Source organism: Taeniopygia guttata, chromosome 5 (genome assembly GCF_048771995.1).
Source record: "Taeniopygia guttata chromosome 5, bTaeGut7.mat, whole genome shotgun sequence".
NCBI classification, from domain to species: domain Eukaryota; kingdom Metazoa; phylum Chordata; class Aves; order Passeriformes; family Estrildidae; genus Taeniopygia; species Taeniopygia guttata.
In genome coordinates, this window is record NC_133030.1 from 37,491,483 (window position 1) to 37,511,607 (window position 20,125).

The 20,125-nt window shown below is 32.9% G+C and overlaps 2 long non-coding RNA genes across 11 annotated transcripts in view; one reads left to right on the forward strand and one right to left on the reverse strand.

Annotated features, from left to right (window-relative positions):
• Positions 1-20,125, reverse strand: part of LOC121470102 (uncharacterized) — a 223,939-nt gene that overhangs the window by 156,340 nt on the left and 47,474 nt on the right. Inside the window, exon 1 of one of the 5 annotated variants that reach the window (XR_012056394.1) lies at positions 17,216-18,567. The exons of the other annotated variants lie outside the window; for them this stretch is intronic. This is a non-coding gene — a long non-coding RNA (uncharacterized lncRNA). Of the gene's footprint in view, positions 1-17,215; positions 18,568-20,125 lie in introns of those variants that run through there. 5 annotated transcript variants of the gene reach the window in all.
• LOC115495544 (uncharacterized) overlaps positions 1-20,125 on the forward strand; it is a 252,952-nt gene that overhangs the window by 131,581 nt on the left and 101,246 nt on the right. For all 6 annotated transcript variants that reach the window (XR_012056395.1, XR_005980699.2, XR_012056398.1 and 3 more), the window contains 2 exons: positions 5,142-5,220; positions 18,574-18,745. This is a non-coding gene — a long non-coding RNA (uncharacterized lncRNA). The remainder of the gene's footprint in view (positions 1-5,141; positions 5,221-18,573; positions 18,746-20,125) is intronic.

The following is a 20,125-nucleotide window of genomic DNA, read 5'->3' on the forward strand; positions in this document are numbered from 1 at the left end:
AATGTTTCAAGAAAAATGGTTGAAACTTATAAATTAAAGGTTCCTCAATATTGCATCTGGCTTTAACATCTAATTAACATTTTAAAGGCTACAGTTTAATTTAAATGAATGGCAGGCCTTTGACTGCACAAGACAGCTCATGAACATGATTACAACAAAGTAATTTCCTTTTGTCAGATACAGACTTTCAGTAATAGTGTTCTCTTAGCTTAATAAAGTTAAGCACCACTTACAATCGGCACTTCATTTTGCTTCTTTCTATTATATAGAATGGTGGTTGTTCAGTTCTTATAGCAGCCATCTGCGTAGGTGTTCATTTGTACTCTCCTGCTGTGTGGGTACTCTGTCTAATTCCCAAGCTTCTAGCTTTATAATAGTTTCACAAAATGCTGTTTGAATTTTTATAAGCCAGTTTTCATTATCATTAGTTAAATGTTCCAAAGCTTTATACTGCCCAATATGGTTCTATTTTGACTCATGTTTGTATGCATTGATAATGTCTCTGTGCTGTAATTTTAGTGTTACAATATCCACTGGAAAAACTTGTTGTATAAGAAAGTTGAAAGTTATAATAAATTATAAGGCTGTAATTTATTCTATAATCTTCCTTTTCCCCTCCAAATTAAAAAAAAAAATTACAGATATATTTCAAAATCATTATACAATTTTCATTTAAAAGTTTGAATCCTTTTCAAAGCAGTTGCAAAATTTGTGGATGTTAAAGATATCCTAATGGGAAATGCATAATCTAATAAATTGAAACATTCTGACACAGGCTTGTCACTGTCTAAGACCCCTTGTTGTTGTGAGTTCCTGTAGTTCAGCCTCAGACAAAAGAGAAGGATGTGACGGAATGGTATTCTGTCATTTTTTTCTGTATTACTTTGCCCTCCTCTCTCAAGTGAATTCAGCCATTATTACCCCTTTGCTTAGAGCCTGTTAGAGCACTCCACAATAGAAGGTCCCCCTTGTGTTCCTCAAACATGTCGTGTTCCCTTGCAGAGGCATATTTGGAAGAGCAATTAGGCATTGTTGCTTGTAGAAGAAAGCAAGACATCTAATAGTATTCTATGCTTACATGAGGCCCTCCTTCTCAGGATCCCAGAACGTTTTAGAAGTATTCATTAAATTTATAGCCTAACTGAAGCATGTACTTTCCACATGTATATTATAGCTGTGGTGCGGATGATTAAACAGAGTCCTGTAAGGAAAAAGCAAAGTTATATGTTACGTGAATTTTCTTTATAAAAAACACAAGTAAGTGGCAGAAATGGAGAGCAGTTATCATGGTTTTTGATATTTTTCTGTAGTTTAAAATTCAGGCATTTGGAAGAAGGAATCATATTTTCCTTACTTATTCACTGTTGAGGGAAGAGTTGTTTTAAAATGTATTACTGTACAAAATGTACTATAGCCTTTTAAAACTTCTACTTGAAATACTTACAAAACAAAGAAAAATCAGAATTAAAACACTCTTTTCTTCTGTGGCTATAGATTAGCCATTTAATAATTTAGTTTTCCCACCCTATATTAATGGAATGATGAAAAAATAAGTCATCCCTAAAATAGAGAAAAAATACCTCCAAAAGTATTCAGGGACTTTTCTTATTTTTAAGTTTTTGTCATTTAAACTATATATTAAATAGTAATGAAATTTTTTAGTCTAAAGTTTGAAACAAAAACACACCTATCTTAATTTTTTTTAATTAAAAAGAATTATAAAATAAGTTCCTAAGTACTTGCCAGAAATATTTTGAAGCAATAATCTAAATTCTTAAATGTCTTGTCATTTGACTATCATATCTCAGGCAAAAATTTCCTTATTTGCAGTGCAAAAAAACTTGCACTTTCAGTAGATTCAAAATAACTCCCCAGAACTCAAGGTGGTATTACAAAGAGTAGAGAAGAATTTCCTTTGTCAGATGGCAAGACTATATAAGGCTGCAAAATCCTTTGGAGCTAGAGTCTGAGCTTTCTTCATGAATGCCACAACTTCAGCTGAGGAATTATTTTATCAACCATTACGTACTGTGCATCTGAAAAAAAGTAGTGGAATCAGAAGAAATAAAGTTGTCTGGATGAATCTGGATGGAAAAAATACTTCTTTATCTCTGCTTACTAACTCATTCTGTGACCGTAGCATAAATTCCCTTGAACAGCACTTCCTAATTTCTTTAATGCTGAATATCAATTTCTGCTAGAGAATGGTGCCTAATTTTTTTCACATTTCAGAACATTACAGTTACTTTGCTTAAAATCCATGGTAGAAATTCCATTCCAATTAGGTCAAAGAGAGTTCTGTCACTGCAGTCAAAATTTCACTTTATGCACTTTATTTAAATATCTGAACATCAGGCAATCTTCAACTTTGCCTCTGGCAATGGGCACTATGTAGTTTATTCTGAGGTAAGAGGTTCTGTTCAGACTGACTCTCCAGTGGCCTGTTTTTCATCAAGTGCAAACGATTGTAAGAATTTCTGTAAGTCAGTGTAAGATTTTTTTCTGGATTCAGTACATGCTCACTAATATAAAAAACCCTGCATGAGCCTGAGCCTGAGCCTAATTAATTCAACGATCTGCAAACTCCATGAATCTTATCATGGCAACAGCAACAGACGATGCTTCTGAAATTTACATCCTCTAGAGTGCACTTAATAGAATCAGAACAGTCACAGGGAAGAATACTCAGTTAAGGAATTTGTTTCTACTAGTAATTGATTTGAGTATGTTTCTTTCCATTTGCAGACAGCGTGGTCAGAAAAAGAGTGTTTTCTTACTGAACTCTAGATTTGTCCTGAAATATGTACAAGATGATCATATAAATAAGAAGCGGCTTCAAGGAGGAATTAAGGAACAACTTTAATACTGTTAAGGCTGGGGTTTTGCACAAGACAATTTATGTAAATAGCTTCAGGAAGAATGATGGGCCCTTTGAAAATGCATGTGGAACTAGGTATTACAGAAATTCAAATGCCTTGAGATACAGTGAAAAACCCAGGGGTCTTTGTGAGCTATTTTATAATTCAACTGAATTTTTATTTTGGTCCTTCTAATTAATTCTTAAGGTTTAGTTCATAATGAGAAAGCAAGATATGCTTTTTATTTATTTTTTCACTGCTATCTGAAAAGGACTAGGACTGCATCCAAATTTTAAAGTACCAATGAACCAAATATACTTTTTTATCTTAGAATCAACTCAAAAAAAGTGCAGATGGCATCACCAATAAATGACTGTCACGGACCAAGATCTTTTCTATGCAAATGACTAATGCATCACTACAATTCTGTCAGAGCAACAGCAAGAGGCTGCCAAAAAAAAATCATATCATAATCAGTGAGTGTTCCTGATTGTTCACTGTTTGTAGCACATATGGATCCTCTGAAATACAGAACACCTACCTAAAAGAAATACTCAAATCATTATGCATCATGAACTTTTGCATGTGTTTAGAATGCTTTAAGGAAACTATTTGGTCTACAATAAACAGACATATTTCCCCAGTGTCAATACAGCAATAGCTGTGTTAGAAAAAAGAAACAACAAAAACACACACACACACAAAAACCACACAAAAAACAAACACACAACACATTACAATCTATGCTTTAATTTACAAAGCAATAACCACGACACAGTTGGAAACTGAGCTGTCTCAAGCTTTTCTCATTGAAATGTATCTATATTATGAAAAGTAGATACATAATAAACATATGGGGAACAGGAAGGCAGAAGGGTTGAATAATTATATCAATAAAACTTTTTATTGTATTATATTTACTGTAGAACATAGCTGACTTCTAAAAATCTGGTGTCCAGCATGAGAGCTGGCCAGACACCAATGTCTTTAGGATAATCAAAAATACATCATTTTGCATAAAGCACAGAAGTTAAATAGAAACAAGATATCAAGAAACTGCATGTAGAGCAAACCAACTCAAAGGGAAATAAAGTCACAGAATCTTTGAAAGGTGGCGAGAATGAAATAAGAGAAAATCTAGTTCTGTTGAAAACCACTGACAAATTTGGAAAAGGTTCAATGCAAAGATTGGATAAAATTAGACTATTCTCCTTTAAAATGGAAATACATTCTTAAATCAAATTTTTTCTATGAGGCCGTGTAGCACTGTGAGAAGAGCTTGACACTGTTCCTTTCAAATTGGCACAGTTGCAAAATAGGTGGATTTGAATGAAGAATGAGCTCAGAGACACTCTCTCAACATTAAAACTCTATTGCAAAGATTATACTCCAGAAAACTATTTCAGGCAAAAAAGGCTTGCTTTTGTAAGGTTACACGTCTTAAGAGGGAAGCATCTACAGCTGGAAGAACTCACATACCTCAAAAGTTCAAATAAGTTTACTGTACATTAGATGTCCTCTTGTAACAAAGAGCATTGCCCTCTTAATTGTGTTATAATTTGAATCATCTGAAGATTTCTGTCATTAAGGACTTTTTAGTCAGCCAGGCCTCTGAAGTGGAAGAGAATTTAAAGCTAGATTAGACTCCTACCATCATTTTGTCTGATGCAACCTACTTAACTAATAGCACACTCTTTAAAAAGTTATCCCAACTTTCTTCAAATATCTGAAGTTATAAAAAGGTTCTTTGCTCTTTGCTCCAGTCGTGTTGTCATGGTCAGTGTGTAATTTATATCTTGTCTGAATATGTCTAGATTTTCATTTTTCTGAAATAAAATTTCATATACTGAGTCATGCTGAATTTTATTTTGTTAGAGTAAAACATCACCTATTTTTTTCCAATTAGAATACTTCTACATGCTTAAAAAAAACCTCCTTTTTATCTGCTTTTAAATAAACAAACCAGATACAGCAACTCACATCCTGATGGAGGATGATTCTGTAGCTCAACCTGTTCTGCTGCTTGAATTTTTGCCTTCCATAAATTTATAAAAAATGAATCCCTGCAACTTGTCTTCTACTCATGCCTTAACTATCTGTATGTAATTAAATTGTCTTTGTATTCATCTCACCTGATGTTACTCAATATAACAATATGTATCTATTTTGAGCTGGTCAGGGCTCCCCTGACAGTTAAAGGAGAAGGAAAAGCAATATTACAATGTTATTCATACTATTTTAAGAAGGATGATTCACCATCTGGAATATTTGTATCTCTCCTAGGTGTAGAGGAACCCAGACTGATGGTTAGAAATCCACCTTTCAGGCAGCTGCAGTAGGTGAAAAGATTCCCAAGTACATGGTAAGTTATTTCCAGTCCTTCACATGAGACTTGAATTGACAAATAAATCCTATAGATATAAGTTATGGGGAAAGGCTCATTTTTGAGATTTCAGTTTTAACCACTTTGTAGGTCTGGCACCTAAATAATTCTACATACTCCAAGCAATTTGTAGTTAGGAAGATGGGGCACTTTACTCAAAAACACACATGTGTTTTTGAAATTTGTGAATCTATTTCTTCCACGATATATGCAAAATAACTGTTCAAACCCTTCACAACATAGAATTATCTATCAATCTTTTCATAACTTAGTTTGCCACCAGGAAAACAGAGTCATTTTCTCATTGTTTCTTCCATTTCTTTTAAAGCTGTATTCTTTCACTTAGTATATAATCTATTTTGAGCTATGGCCATGTCTTCACTCTGTTTCTGTGGCACCTGAAGTTTGTGGTCTATAGATGACACTACAATGCAAATAATTCCTGTCTATAGTCTTTGCCTTTTCTGACTTTGACATTCACTTTTTTTACTTCATCTAGAGCAAAATAACTACAATTGTTTTTTGATTAGAGCAACCTGCTTACCCAAATGTCTTAGTAATGTTCCTCTTTATATGCAAGTGCATAGGTTGCATTAATATCAGCTTCTTAGAGTAGATGAGCAAAACAACAATCAAAAGTTCTGCTCTGGCCATGTCTTGCACTCAAACACTTGCATTACCCCGCCTCTTTCACCAAATTTCATTTGTACACCTGCAATTGTGCATTGTTAATTTTACTCATCAATCAGAGAACTTCCTTGTAGAATAGATTTTGGTCCTTATGGAAATGAGAAAAGCAAATTTTGCTTTGAGTCCTGGCAACCAGGTTTAATTGTCAAAGTTCTCATGTAAGCCAGGGTGAGATCAGAGTGGATCTGTAAGCTTTCAGGGCATTGTGATAGACAAAAAAAAAAAGTAAACACAAAATATTTCTAGCATAACCAGTGCTGAATGCTTTAATTTCTTAAAAATTAATCTGGAAAGATTCCCAGATCATACATCTGTCATGCTAATTTACAGAGGCTGAAGTCTGAGAGAGAAGGATTGAAGAAAATTAGTGTTTCTCTTTAACAGTACCACCTCCTGCCCTGCTCCCCTTCTCCCCCTTTCCCCCACACAGGTTTCCTCGTTACCTGGCAAGTTTAAGCATAAATACCTGTATTCTAGATAGAAATTGCTGTATGCTGATAGGTGCTATCATCTGTCCACCTGTCCAACATTTTTCTTATGCACTGTCTGACATCTCATGGGCTAATATTTGTAGTTAGAATCTGTGGTAAAGATGGAACAGGAGGCAATATATTTAATCCAGACTACAACCTTGGTAATTTCTTTTATTATATCTTCTATAGTTTTGGGCTTTTTTTCTTTCATTTAAAATGCAGCTGTGGTACAGTAAATGACAAGTCATCCTCAGTCATCTTGAAATTACCACAATTCAGCTCTGATCTTATTTTCACAGATTCTATGTCAAATATGAGCTGTTCTTCTGGCTTCTTCTGTAGCCAGAATCAGACCTGTAGTTTTAGATATATAAAGATCCTTCTTGTCCATAGAAGCTGCTGGAAAGCTTTTTCCTTTCATCATTATTCAATCTGGTTTGTGACAATTTCGTTTAAAAAGACGCATGCATTTTTCAGTTTGCAGATATTTTTGTTTTTAAACATAAATTTATACTTAGAAAAGAGGTGGTAGTTACTGAGACAGATGCAATAATTGCTATGATGCTACAAAAATATTCTAACTTCTACTACAAACTATACTAATGTTTCATTGTAACACCAAATTAATTACATTGCATTGATGGACATATAAATTGGATTTTTGTGTTGTAGTGTTGTCAGTTCATCAGTTACAAAAATAACAAAAATGAGGATGTGTGAGAAGTTTAGAGGTTCAATAGTCAATTCAGTCTTCTGATTTTAATCATTCATAATCCAGTTCTTAAGAAGGCTTAAACTGCTAAGTCCAATTCTTCTTTTTCTTTTTGTATTATTACAATTTCTTATAATATTTTGATAACACAAGTTGCAAAACTAACGTGAATCAAAGAGTTCTCATTTTAAAACAGTGAGTTGTGTTAGAGCTTTAGATTTGACCAATTTTCTGGGCTTTGTGGTATTATCTGTGTAATACTACAACAGAAGGATATTTTTTTTCAATTTAATTAAGTCACTTAGAAAACTACACTCTCTGTTTTTATCAGGCATCTTTGGACAAATCTGAAGACAATTCTAGTTCTGATGTCTCTGGCTCAAGAACTGCAGCTTCAAAGGGGACAAGTTGGCCTCTGTAGAATGATTTGATAAAACCAAATTATTTTCAAGTGTCTGTGCTTCCTATATAAGCAATATGTATATATCTATAAATACATATATAAACCCCACACACTGAGTGCTGCCAACAGTCACTATGAATGAAATGCAGTGAGAACAAGCAAACTTGGTTACTGTCTTATGCTTAACCATTTTGTTACACTACCCCTTTTTTTATTTTCACAGATGTACCATTTCCCTTTCACGATGAATTCCCTTTAGTCATGCGCATTAAGAGAATATAAGAATCTGGACACTTAATTCAATAGCTGTATTCCTGAAATTCCAGTTAAATCTCATGTAGTAAAGGAATTTGTATTTCAGAGATGCTGCAAATCTGGCCATGAACTTCCTTTGTACTTACAGCTCCATTTTATAAATTTCAGCCTACACCACATTTAATAACAATGAGCTTGTTACTTATGCATGTGCTTTGAGAGATTTCAGCCTGGTACATGCTGGCATACTGGACTGGATTCACACAGATCTCACTGTTGCTATCCTCTAACCAAGAGGTTGTAGACCTGACTACAGCAATGGAGCGCCTGATCTTAGTTTTCCCCAATTTCTGGTCAACCCTTCTGTTTTGAAAAACTGATATCTTAGTGAGTGCAATTAAATGAGAATCGACATCAGTGAGAGAATTCTCAGTTGTATCAAAATATTCTGAGTAGTCACTAGATAGAGAGCCATTTTAGATGGCATTTCAACATGGTCAACACTTAACTTGCCTTTTATTTACTATGAATTTCTGTCTGTAGAATAAAACCATGCTGAAGGTTTGGGGATGTACTTTAGCAGTTCTAAATGTTAGGAAAATCCCAGCATTATTATTCAGCTAGAATTATAAACCACACAATCAAATAGAACCATTACAGTTTTAATGTTGCTTTGTGAGTATTTTAATAAAACATATGGCCACAGAAAAAACCATACATGAATAAAAATACAAAAGACCCATGTTTTCATTACCAATAGAATGACTGAATGTATGTTTGCAATGTTCTTCTTTTATGTAACTTTACTTGGCAACAGAGGTAATATTTATAGTAAAGTCTATCACCGCTTATTAATGTTATACATTGGAGTATTTTGCTGCTTCAAAAAATGAGATGTTAAAATATGCTGAAACTTTCTAAAAGAAAACAAGAAAAATAATACAAGAATTTATTAATTGCGTTTCACTGTTTAAAGGTTAAAGGATGATAAACCATTGAATGAAGCAATGTAAATATATTGATTTCATCTATCTTAATCGTCAGAAGCCTTTATAAAGCCTTTAATGAAGCCTCATGGGAATACTTTGTTTATTTTAAAATTGCTAAATATAATTCCCATATTTTCTTCATAATTTATATAAAAGCAAAGGAGTAAGCAATTCATTAGTGATACACATATTTTTGTATTCCTGATTATGAAATATTCTTCTTATTAGGAAATTTCTGTTCGGTGCTTTTAAAAAATGTTTAGAGACAAAATGTGGCTTGCTTTTAAATGTATAGTAGGAAAATAATTTTTACAAATATTATATATTAGCTTTCAAATGTTGAACCTACAATTTAGTTATTTCCTTGAAGTGAATACACTAAACAAGTAACTGTATAGACTAAAAATTTATTAAAATGAGAAGTTTTACAACAGCTGAATATATTTTCTCATTTTAAAATATAATACAAAGTATATAATAATAGAAAGTATTATTACTTTTTTATTACTCTAATGAGTATTTCTATTGGACAACAACTGTCAAGTTTAGATATACAAAATAAACAAGGTTGCAGAGGGGCCAAATAATTTAGTCCATCATGTTCACTTGAAGATTGATTTGTATTCTCTATGGAATCCGCCAATATTTTATAGGGAATATCCAGCCTTACAAATCATCAGGATTTTCTTATTCTTTGACAACCTGTCCAATGCTCTACTGGCCCCAAGGCCATTGAGGTAATTTGTAAAGGTAAAAGTTTAGTTATTGATGAAAGTGATGCAGGTTCTTGCTGCAGCAGAAGAGGTGACAAAAGCAAAAGAATGGTTAAGCCATTTTGGAGGAGTAGCCACTTTGGAGGACTAGTGTATGAGAAAGATGCTACATATGTTACGGAAAGATCTTAAATTTTAAAATGCCATCTTTTTGTCCTGCCCTGAAAAATATATGTATATTTTTCAGGGCAGGACAATATATAGCAACCTATAACCATTACTGGAGAACATCATATTATTTCTTCATGTTTTGAATATTAAATTGGCTAATTTTTCTTTCCTATTTGAAAAACCACCATTGTAAATTCTAGTTTTGATATCAAAGTCTGGTAGCAGCATGCATACCAATTGAAAGGATACCAAGATCCTACTCCTAAGATACACATTCATAGTTTACAAGGACACATGTATTAGGAACCCCATGAAGATGCAATTCTTTGAAAAATAAAATCTTATTACTCAATTTTGCTGATGAAATGCAAGCTTGAATAGAAATCAACTTTTTTTCCCCTATGGCTACATGTTGCCTTTCAGCACTGACAGCTGGGAACAACACTAGAAACTTGTATTACAAAATAAGCAGAGTTGACTGACAACATAAGAACCTTTTAATTTTCCTTTCATTGACTCTGTTGCTACTACCTTAATTAGTCTCCTAGAATGACTCTTGTACCAGTGCACCAAATAATCACAGAAATATTTCTTTAATTTAGTAGATAATTGAAGACTTTAAAAACTCATAAGAGGTTTTATATATTTCTTACTCCTTAATAAAAATATTTCTAAAGATCTGAGTGAAATAAAAGTACACCTGAATTAATAATTAAAAATAAATTTTAATCTTCAAAGTGATTTTTCCCAAGCTAAAACTGTCATGCATCTTTTGGATGATAAGTTTTATTCTTTATAGATTTTTTCTTGTTTATAATGTAACCAAAGTGTGGTATTGTAACTGGATTTGGTATTTGTTATTGCTAGATGTGAAGATGCACAATTTATTTGTGTAAATTAAAAAATAACCTGACATATATTTGTTCAAGTTCTAAATATCTACACTATTTCTCTCAGAAATTTTAGTCTGGATGACAGTGAAGTTAATTTTGTACAGAAATTTGGAAATTGTTAAATGCAAAAATTAGGAACTTAAAATTTATTTCTTAAACAAAAATATTAGCTGTGTTGGATAAAAATAAAAGTATTCTGGAAAGCACAATTTTTTGTGTAAGCAAGTAGCATTCTAGTAAAAGAAAAGTAGGCAAAGTAGTAACCATTATGTTCCCTGTCAGTCTTGCCTTGAGAACTTTCTGAACTGGTTTATTTTAAAAAAAAATTATTTATGGCTAGTGAAATTAATTCATAATGTTTTAAAAACATTTTATAATACATAGATCTTGGCCTTTCATAAATAATCTATTTACCTCTTAGTTTCTCACCTTGAGTGACTTAGAGATTGGAGATTGTAGCCATAAAATAAGCTGACATTATTTTGATAAACTGTAGATTCAGGCACCTATACAGTTTTTTGCCATCCTATGGTTTATCTTTTTTTTAAACACTGGCAGCTAATTTATACCTAATATAATAATCTTATTTAAATCTAAATTGTTTTTGCATCTGTAATCCTGGGCTGCAGATTCTGTGTCTTTGCAAAAGCAAAGTGTATAACAGAGTTTTAAAAGTTGTTTCTGACAGATCTGGTCCTACAAAGAGAGTTTCAATGCTTATATAGTCAGGTTATCAATTGTCTTTGTATTGTTTGAATGCTGTATAAAAATTAATTTATGTTCAAAATTTTTGCCCATGTGCTGAGCTGCAGCTTTCTCTGAAATACTGAATAGTCTCTTGATGTGTTTTAAACCATAATGACATTTAAGAAACCTGAGATATTGCAGCTATTAATGGATTAAATGGATCATTAAAAAAGATTTAATGGATCTTTTGTTTTGGTCAAAATGTTAAGCATAGAGAGCATGTGACCGAATAGAATATCTCATCTTTTGTTCTAAGCCCTTTTTGCCACGTGGTGAAAGCATGTGCATTTACAGCTCAGCTCTTATGAAATACATACCAATTGTGCATTTGATAGGCTCTGATGATTCTCCAATAACGTTTACATAGGGTTGAAGGTGGAAACTAATGAGAAATAGTAAAGTTTATAAATTTAAATGCAGTGCTTTGGTTTGCAGGTGAGTAGTGGATGCTATTCAACATTTGGTTTCAATTGATTTTCTTTTGATCTATCTGGAGAACACCTAAATACTTTTCCTTTCATTCAAAAATTAGCAGTTGAATATCCTCAATCCCTATGAACCAGTGTTTAATGTTAAAAATTGTCATCATCAAACAGACAACTAATGCTTAGAAACTTCATTTCCAAACAAGGGTCCCTAGCTAGCCAAACAGCATCTCTCTGAGTTTTTTAGAGAATGAAATCTGTTTCCCATGAAGCAGAACCTTATGAGTTTACTGGTTTAATGTTCTTCAATGGTTTGGTTTGATTGATTGCAGTTGTCCATTTATCTTCTGATTTATATTGCTATTTACACAGGTGTTTTTGCATTTCTGGTATCTCTGTAAAGGAGCTGAAGTTAATATTTAGGCAGGTACATGAAACCCACAGTTATTTTCCAAAGTAGATAGCATAGATCAATGATATGTTCTCAAAGGAATTCTCATGTCCTTACAGTTCTAAATGTCAGGACTTACCTCAGTGGAAACACCACCAAGCTACCATGTTTCTAACAATGACAATTACTTTCTCTGAGTCTCTCAGGTAGACTTTAGGCCTCAGATGTAGGTCTAGACTCATCCTACCTAAAATGAATTACCTAACGTAGGTAGGTTAAAACCCAAACTAGACGTAAAGGAAGAGAGAAGTACCTTTAAGTCTGTCCAGCTCACTGAAAACTGCATTACCACACCTATTACAGGTGGTAGTTGCAACCTGAAGCCAGGCAAATTCAGGCTCTAGATAAAGCCCCCATTTTAAGCAATTAGATAACTACCGGGACTTTTTTTTTTTTTTTTTTTTTTCCCTCAGGATAGACGTGGGTTTTATGCAGTGCAGTGGATTATGTGGCACATATTCATAAACATGCTTGGATATTTCTATGAGATAGATCTATAGTTCAAATACAGTGATTCAGAGAATTCAGCTAACATCTACATTAAAGCATATAGAAGAGGACCCGGTGGCCCCTTTCTGTTTTATATTTTCTTCTAAAAGAATCATTCTGACTTTATTTATCACTTTACAAATTTTTTTCACCTGGAAATTTTCTTGAGGTGGTGTATTACTTAAATATCTCTAATGAAAACCTTTAGGTCTTGTTCCAGTCCCCAGGGAAGTCTACTAGAAACACTCCACTTGACAATTATTTTCCATTGACATCCATTTTTTGAATCTGTCAGTTGTCTGGTTTGTTAGTGTCTAACCAAAACTGGAGTCTCTTACATCTATACAATTACTGCTAACAATGAAACTTGAAATCTCATTAAAAAAAATGAAATTACTTTTATCTGAAATGACATATTTTCTCAAAGCTACTGGAATACCTTAATTCTTTGACAACTGAATTTGCTATCAGCTTTTTCACAAGCTTTCCTTTATTAAAATGTTAGTGGTCTACAATAGTCTGGGTTGCTTCATTTCTCTTTCTTGCCATGATGTGTAATATACCTATACTTCCTGAATTTCCTTTCTGAGAAGAGTAAGCTTTAGTAAGAGGCTATGTGCTCAGATTGTGGAAGTAATTTGTATATGCTGATAAACAAATGCTATCCCTTGAAGTTTTTTTCCTTGTATGAATTTCTGTATTACGTGTGTATTACACAGCTGTATAGCAGATGTGCAATACTCCATTATTGCTTCATGACAAAAAGTCAGCTATTTTCTTCCCTCAAATTAGATATATTAGTTTAAATATTTTCTGTAGTTTTACTATTTTAATCAGCAACACCTTGTAATACATTTGCATAGTAATGTTTGCAACATTACTGATTCATTTTGTTACTAGAATTCATTTAATCCTCATATTGAAGAGAACCATATTAGGTATAGAACCTTCTTGTGCACCTTTCACCTTCTGACATATTTTTTGAGTTTTGAATGTACAATTTACATTAATTGCATTCATTTCCATTTATTTTCCATTTTCTTTTTTATTGATATTTCATAAATCAACATTGATTTTTCAGCAAACATAATAAATATTAGCTGAAGCTACTTTGATTCTTGAGTATGGAACCACACTTTTTTGGGATATCACTTCCTAAACTTTTCCAATTTACTTTCATGTATTTCTATCTTAACTTTTCCTTCAAGTCAACCTCCCTCATAATTTATTCCTAGCTTTGTGGAATACACTTGAATACTTATATATGTTATTAATTGAGACACTGGATGGTGCCTAGTACAGTGGCATCTTTAGCGATCCTTTCTAAGCCATCTAAGCCATTTTTGATTATAACTCTCCAGTCATGTAGACTCCATCAGCTCTTGGGGATCCCAATTTAACCAAATCCACTTTAGTGTCACCCAGATTTAGAACATAACAATGCTTTAGGAACGTGTTTGATAGAAAAATAACTCATCATGATCTGCCAGAAACAAGTTACAATTCTATCTAAAAGGCCTTAGTTATTTTATGCATAATTTGGTGTGAGATGATCCATAAACTACAGAGTAGGCAATTCTTTAGCAAATGTCTCATCTGCGGTCTGTTTTTGAAAGTTGTGACAGAAATATTGTAACTGCTGTCCATGCAGCATGCAAACAAAAAGGTGTCATGGCCATAGATTTTGCATATAAACTTTGCACTATGCTCTGATTGAAAATTTTAAATAGTCAATAATACTAACAGTATTCAGCAGAATAAAGCAGATAATCTGTTTAGTTTAAAATTCAGTAGCAATAAGTATCTCACTTACCTCTTTTTTGGTTCATTAAGCTGAGTACACCTCTAACATGTCTTAGTATGCACATAATTCCTTTCAAATAAATTAGATTATATTACTCTATCTGTAAAAACCATGGGGCTGATTTTTCATCACTTTAAATAGTTCACTGTTTAAGGATACGGTGTTATAAAATGCAACAAATAAGAATGGTAAGCATTTTGTATACACTCTGTATAGATATAATAACTCCACAAGCAGCAAGGCAGGAAATAATCAGACCTGTTTATTTTTACTAGACTTCTTACCTTCAAAAGAACTGAAACCAGGCTAGCTCCCCAACTGATCACAATTTTTGGCACAGTCATAGCATCATAAAATATTAAGGGGTTAGAATAAAACTTAAAGATCACCTAGTGCCAACCCTCCTGCCATGGTCAGGGGATATGGTAAAAACATTTTGATACAAAGAGTTTAAATGTCTAGTTCACTGCTGTACAACCCAGCAAGAGTGGGTTTGCAGCTCACATCCCTGAGAAGCATTGAAGTCAGGGAGATAATTTTTCAGCAGGACATTGTCTGATGGAAACTATTTGTTTAAAGGCAACAAATAAGATTTTTATGTATATCTACAGGTTTTAATTTCCTGCAGTGAAATGTAAAAACAAATAAATGATGATCTCTGAGTTTTCTTTTGCATTTAAGTGTAAGCTGAATTAAGAGAACTTGAGTAATGTGATTTGTTTTGGCAACACGGTGGCAAGACAACCCAAACCACCCAAGTGAAACATATAGGAACTCGATATCCTTATGAGTTTGGTATGAGTATTTAATTTCATATTGCTGATAAGGAAATAATTCAATTACTTCAGTAACTAGAAATTTAAAAATTAAATTTTAATGCAAATAGAAAGAAAATATTAGTTTTATTTTTAAGTCCAGTTATGTGTGATCTCAGAGTTTAATTATCTTCTCACCAGCAATAAGTAACTGTTGCCATTGACTACATACTGTTTCACAAAATTCTTACTTGACAAGAAGAAACAAAACAAGAAGAACAATTTTTTAATCAATATAGCAAAGAGTCAGACTCAGTATAATCTAGTTGGTAGCCCCATTGCAACTTCTCCTAAATTCCACTGTTAAGAGTATTGCGTATGAAGAGAAAAATAATTTACAGTAATGTTTACTACATTTTCATATGTTTTATCATAACCAAATATAATTGCAGCAATATATTTACTGTTCATACAGCAGAATAATTACAAACTATATACAGTGTATGAAGAGATGTACATTAGTCAGAGTGTTTAATTACAGAGAATGTTAAATTATATTTATATCATTATATAAAAGGCCTTGTCTTTATCAAATCGTATGTATTATTTGAAAAATATGTAGCAATCTAAAATGTAGAAACAACATATTGGACAAGATTAAAATAACTGTACACTCTATAAGATGGAAAAATAATAAAAATTATGTTTCATTTTGTTTTCAAATTGTAGCCTTGAAAATTGATAAGAAAATATATTTATCCTTATTATTTATGAACTAAGTTGTCTGATTCTATTTGGTTTTTTCCACATTAGATCATCTGGGTTTCTTTTATCATTTCTCTCCTAAACACTGTAAATTTAGAAAGTGCTAAATTAATATTCTTTATGTAGTGATACACATATCATAAGATCATATTATTTTACTATGTCAAAGATGTTTGCACCATTTGGAGCACATCTATCACCAAAACTCAATTAAACAGTGCCTTTCTATCTTCAGCTAAAACAAACTGTTTACTTATATTTGCTCAGTGTTTACTTCACAGGAGGTAGAAGACCCAAATACAATAGAAAAATAGATGTCTTGGGATATAGCTCAGGTCAAAAAATTTAACCCAAGGAAGAAGGTCTAATCTTTTGGTTGCAAGAGAAGACTCTTTATCCTTTGCCAAGTAAAAGGCAGCATTACAATGTTATTCATACCTCACGTGGTGTCCTAACAATTCCTCTATTCAAGCTGAAAAGGCTATATTCCCTTTGTTGCAAAGTATTAAATTTGTCCCTTGAGATTAGTGTGTAGGCAGTTTTAAAGGATGAAACAGGATTAGATAAGGTTTCTTACCAAGAAAGAGTTCTGAAACTATGCTGCAAAAACCTCTTATGTTACATGTGCTGAAAAAAATCTTTTGTTTTTACACTTTGAATCAGAAGTCAAATTTTTAAAATTATTAGTTGACAAAATGTTTCTTTATGGATTTTATCAAAGGCAACTAAAGTATACACATGGAGAAAATGACACTTGCTTTAATTGTATCTGATTTTTTTTGTATGAAATTTCCCTGCCATTTGTAATTTGAAATATATTCCAAAAACTTGATATAAAAAATATGTAGTAATTCTACTTATTTTCTAAAATATGCAGTACATTTCTGCATTTCTTGCTGTGATATAGAGAAAAAAAATATACTTTTATAACTTATGATCCAAGCCAAACAATTTTATTCTAAAAAGCTTCAAAACCCAAATGTCAAGGAGGGTGCTAAAAAAGTCAGTAGTTCAGCTGTGCTCCACTCACTTGTATATAATTAATACCATTGTGTACCACATGAAGACTTTCATGAATTTGATTACTGCATATTCAGTGAGTACCATTTAAACATTTCTCCTTCTCTTTAAAAATCTACTTTTGAGAAATGAAACCATTCCAAATCAGCATCAAAGGGATTATTAGCATATGTGTATTCAATAGTAGGACAGGTTAAAAGGTCCATATGTTGCTTTTACCTAATGAGTTGATAAGCAAAGGCCATTCCTTTTCTTTATTGTTGAATTTTCCACAAGATGCATGAATTTTGACCCCATCCTTCCTCAAATCCCTGTTCTTGATTATCTTCTCCTCCAGAAAGAGTAGACAAATTCCTTTGGTAGCCATCAATGTTCTTCATCTAGTTCTCAAAGAAAGCTGCTAAAGAATGATAAAATCCCACTCAGGATTGAAATGCACATCACTATACATGTAATGACATTGCTGGCTTATGACTGTCACATGATTATAGAATCCTCATCCTCACTGTTTTTCCCACTGTGCAGTTCTTTGCCATTCATATAGCGTCCTACGTTCATCCTGAATATGTTTGAATTGAGAAAGGCTATGGAAAGAGTCTCAAGACTATTCTCAGTGTCACTGTAGAGTTCACTTGAGGAGCTGATGGCAAGATGCACAGCAATTCCTATTCCTTTATTCCTTCTGTATCAAAATATAACTTACCTTCAGCCATGAACTGGAGTATGTAATTTCTGAATCACAATGCTTGGCATGCCCAAATATTTTTTAAAATCTTTATGGATACAACTTCTCAAAAAAAAATTGTTGATACATATTGGAATTAAAGAGCTAGTCTGACATTGTGATATGGCTATTTAATCTATTCCTTTTCCCTTTTAAAATTATAATTTAAAAAATAACTTTAGCAGATTGACAAAAATAGAACAACAACATCACCTGCAATTAGAAGATTTTTCTGCACCTACACAAGAGAAGATGGGGTATTGCAGCCAGATAAGTCTGCTGTTAAAATATATTCTTCACTATATGTACCAAATAAAAGTTAAACCATAAATATTAATGAAGATTGGAGACGAAAAGAAAAGATGTTCTGTTGCTTAGTGTTCCATGCATTCAACAAAATCAGCATACTTTAAAAGAAATTAGATGACTTGCCCATTTTTCATCTAAGTTAGACAGAGCAAGATGTGATTCTTCCCACACAAGGCTACTGGATCATAAAAATGTACATTGTTAATAAAGTTAAGTGGCACTAGGCTTGTAATTTTCAAGGCACAGATAGAAAAGGTATGCTGTTATAATTCATGGACCATTATTATAGATATATTACCTTAATGTAAGGCTCTGAAATGACATTTTCTGCAGCTGGAAGAAAGCTTAATTTCAGGAAAAAAAGTTACCCAAGAATGCTTCCAAGTGTATAACCAGGAACTTTTCTTTGCCTATCACTGAGCATAACATTAAAAGGAACCAATATATGCAAAAGTATTTTATAGCCATATGCCATGTGTAAGGGAGTGGCATCTTATTAAACTGGTATCATATATTTCATCATTATGTTCTCTATGCCTTTCAGCTGACCACTGCAGGCAGATACAAGAAGGCTTCTGTGTGCTTTCTCATCTGGTTGGCAGGAATTGTGAGAGAAGTGACAGCTGTAATGAAGACTCAGGCCCAAAGATCTGCATCTTTTGTAGTACAATGACCAGAAGATGTGCCTCTGGCTCTGGCAATGTTTGGATTTCAAGGTGAATCAGTTTCTCAGACTAGTTCTCTCTCTATCCTCTGGGAGTTTTAATTATAGCCAAGGGAATATTTTTTAGCGCCGCATCTCAGTTCTCCAAAAAAGAGGCAAGAAATGGTGTGTTGATAGGAGAAAAATGCCCTAAATACACTCTTCTTCTTGTTGCAAATGATCATAGAATAAAACAAAGTTAGTTGATATTCACGCTATAAATGTCTGTGCTACTGTCATACAGTGCAGTATGTGAACAAAATAATAGAAGATGATCTGTCAACAAGCTGCTCTCTTAAGTTGGTAATTATTTTGAATGACATCGTATCACATCTAAAATAAATTTAAACAGTATCAGCAAAGTACAACTAAAACAATATCACACAGCTAAGATGAACAGCAATATCTCTCATTTTAGTCAGTACTTTTTGTAATATTTAGTTATTGTTTGGAAGAAAACCACTACACCCAACAGTTTTCACATTAAATATAGGCAAATAGTTTAAATTAAACATATGATATTCCATCATTTTACACAGGAAGTCATATTTATATATTTAGGCATTTAATTTCTTGAATTACGGGACACAATGGAAGTAAAGATATTCCTATATTTTCAAGTTCTCTTTTGATTGGTAAGGGACAGTGGAGGCCCATCTGTTTTGCAGCAAAGAAAGCCCCAAACCATCTGTGTAGAACCACATGCCAGCTAAAACACAGAGATATGCACAGTTTTTTGTTATGAAAAATTTTGCAGTATTTTTTTCCTGTATTAGTGTGAATAAATTAGCAACAACTAAATTAAAGAAATCTTCTGAGAACATACTAACTTCCTAGAGCACACTGGAAAATTTATCCATTTAGAAGTCATGAAACATTCACCAGCAAAAATTGTTCTTGTGACTATTTATTAGTAAGACAGGTAGATTTTTGTGCATTTAAGAGAAAAATTTTTATGAGCATCATAATTGAAGTTAATTTACCTATGAGTTGTTCTTCAGAGTAAAACTTACATAATTGCAAACATGCCTGTATATTGGCTTAATAATAGCATTTAAAAGCTTGAGACCATATGTTTCTTTACTAACTTACAAAAAAAAAAAAAACCAAACCAGAAGACAGTAACTAACCCAAGTTATCCATAATGACTACAGCTTTGGCTAACCTGAATCATCTACCATTTAACTGGGTTTAAAAGAAAATAGGGGTGTGGGGAATAGTCCCTGAAATGAACATCAAGTGAGTGTTGTGGGCAAGACCCTAACTTGCCCTCACAGAGGCACTGTGTTCTCTGTCCAACAGAGGTAGCCCTGTGAGCTCTGTTGGCAGTTCATTAATGTTCAATATTTTCTTTACATTAGACCAATCTTAGCCAAGTGGACAGCAGTCATCC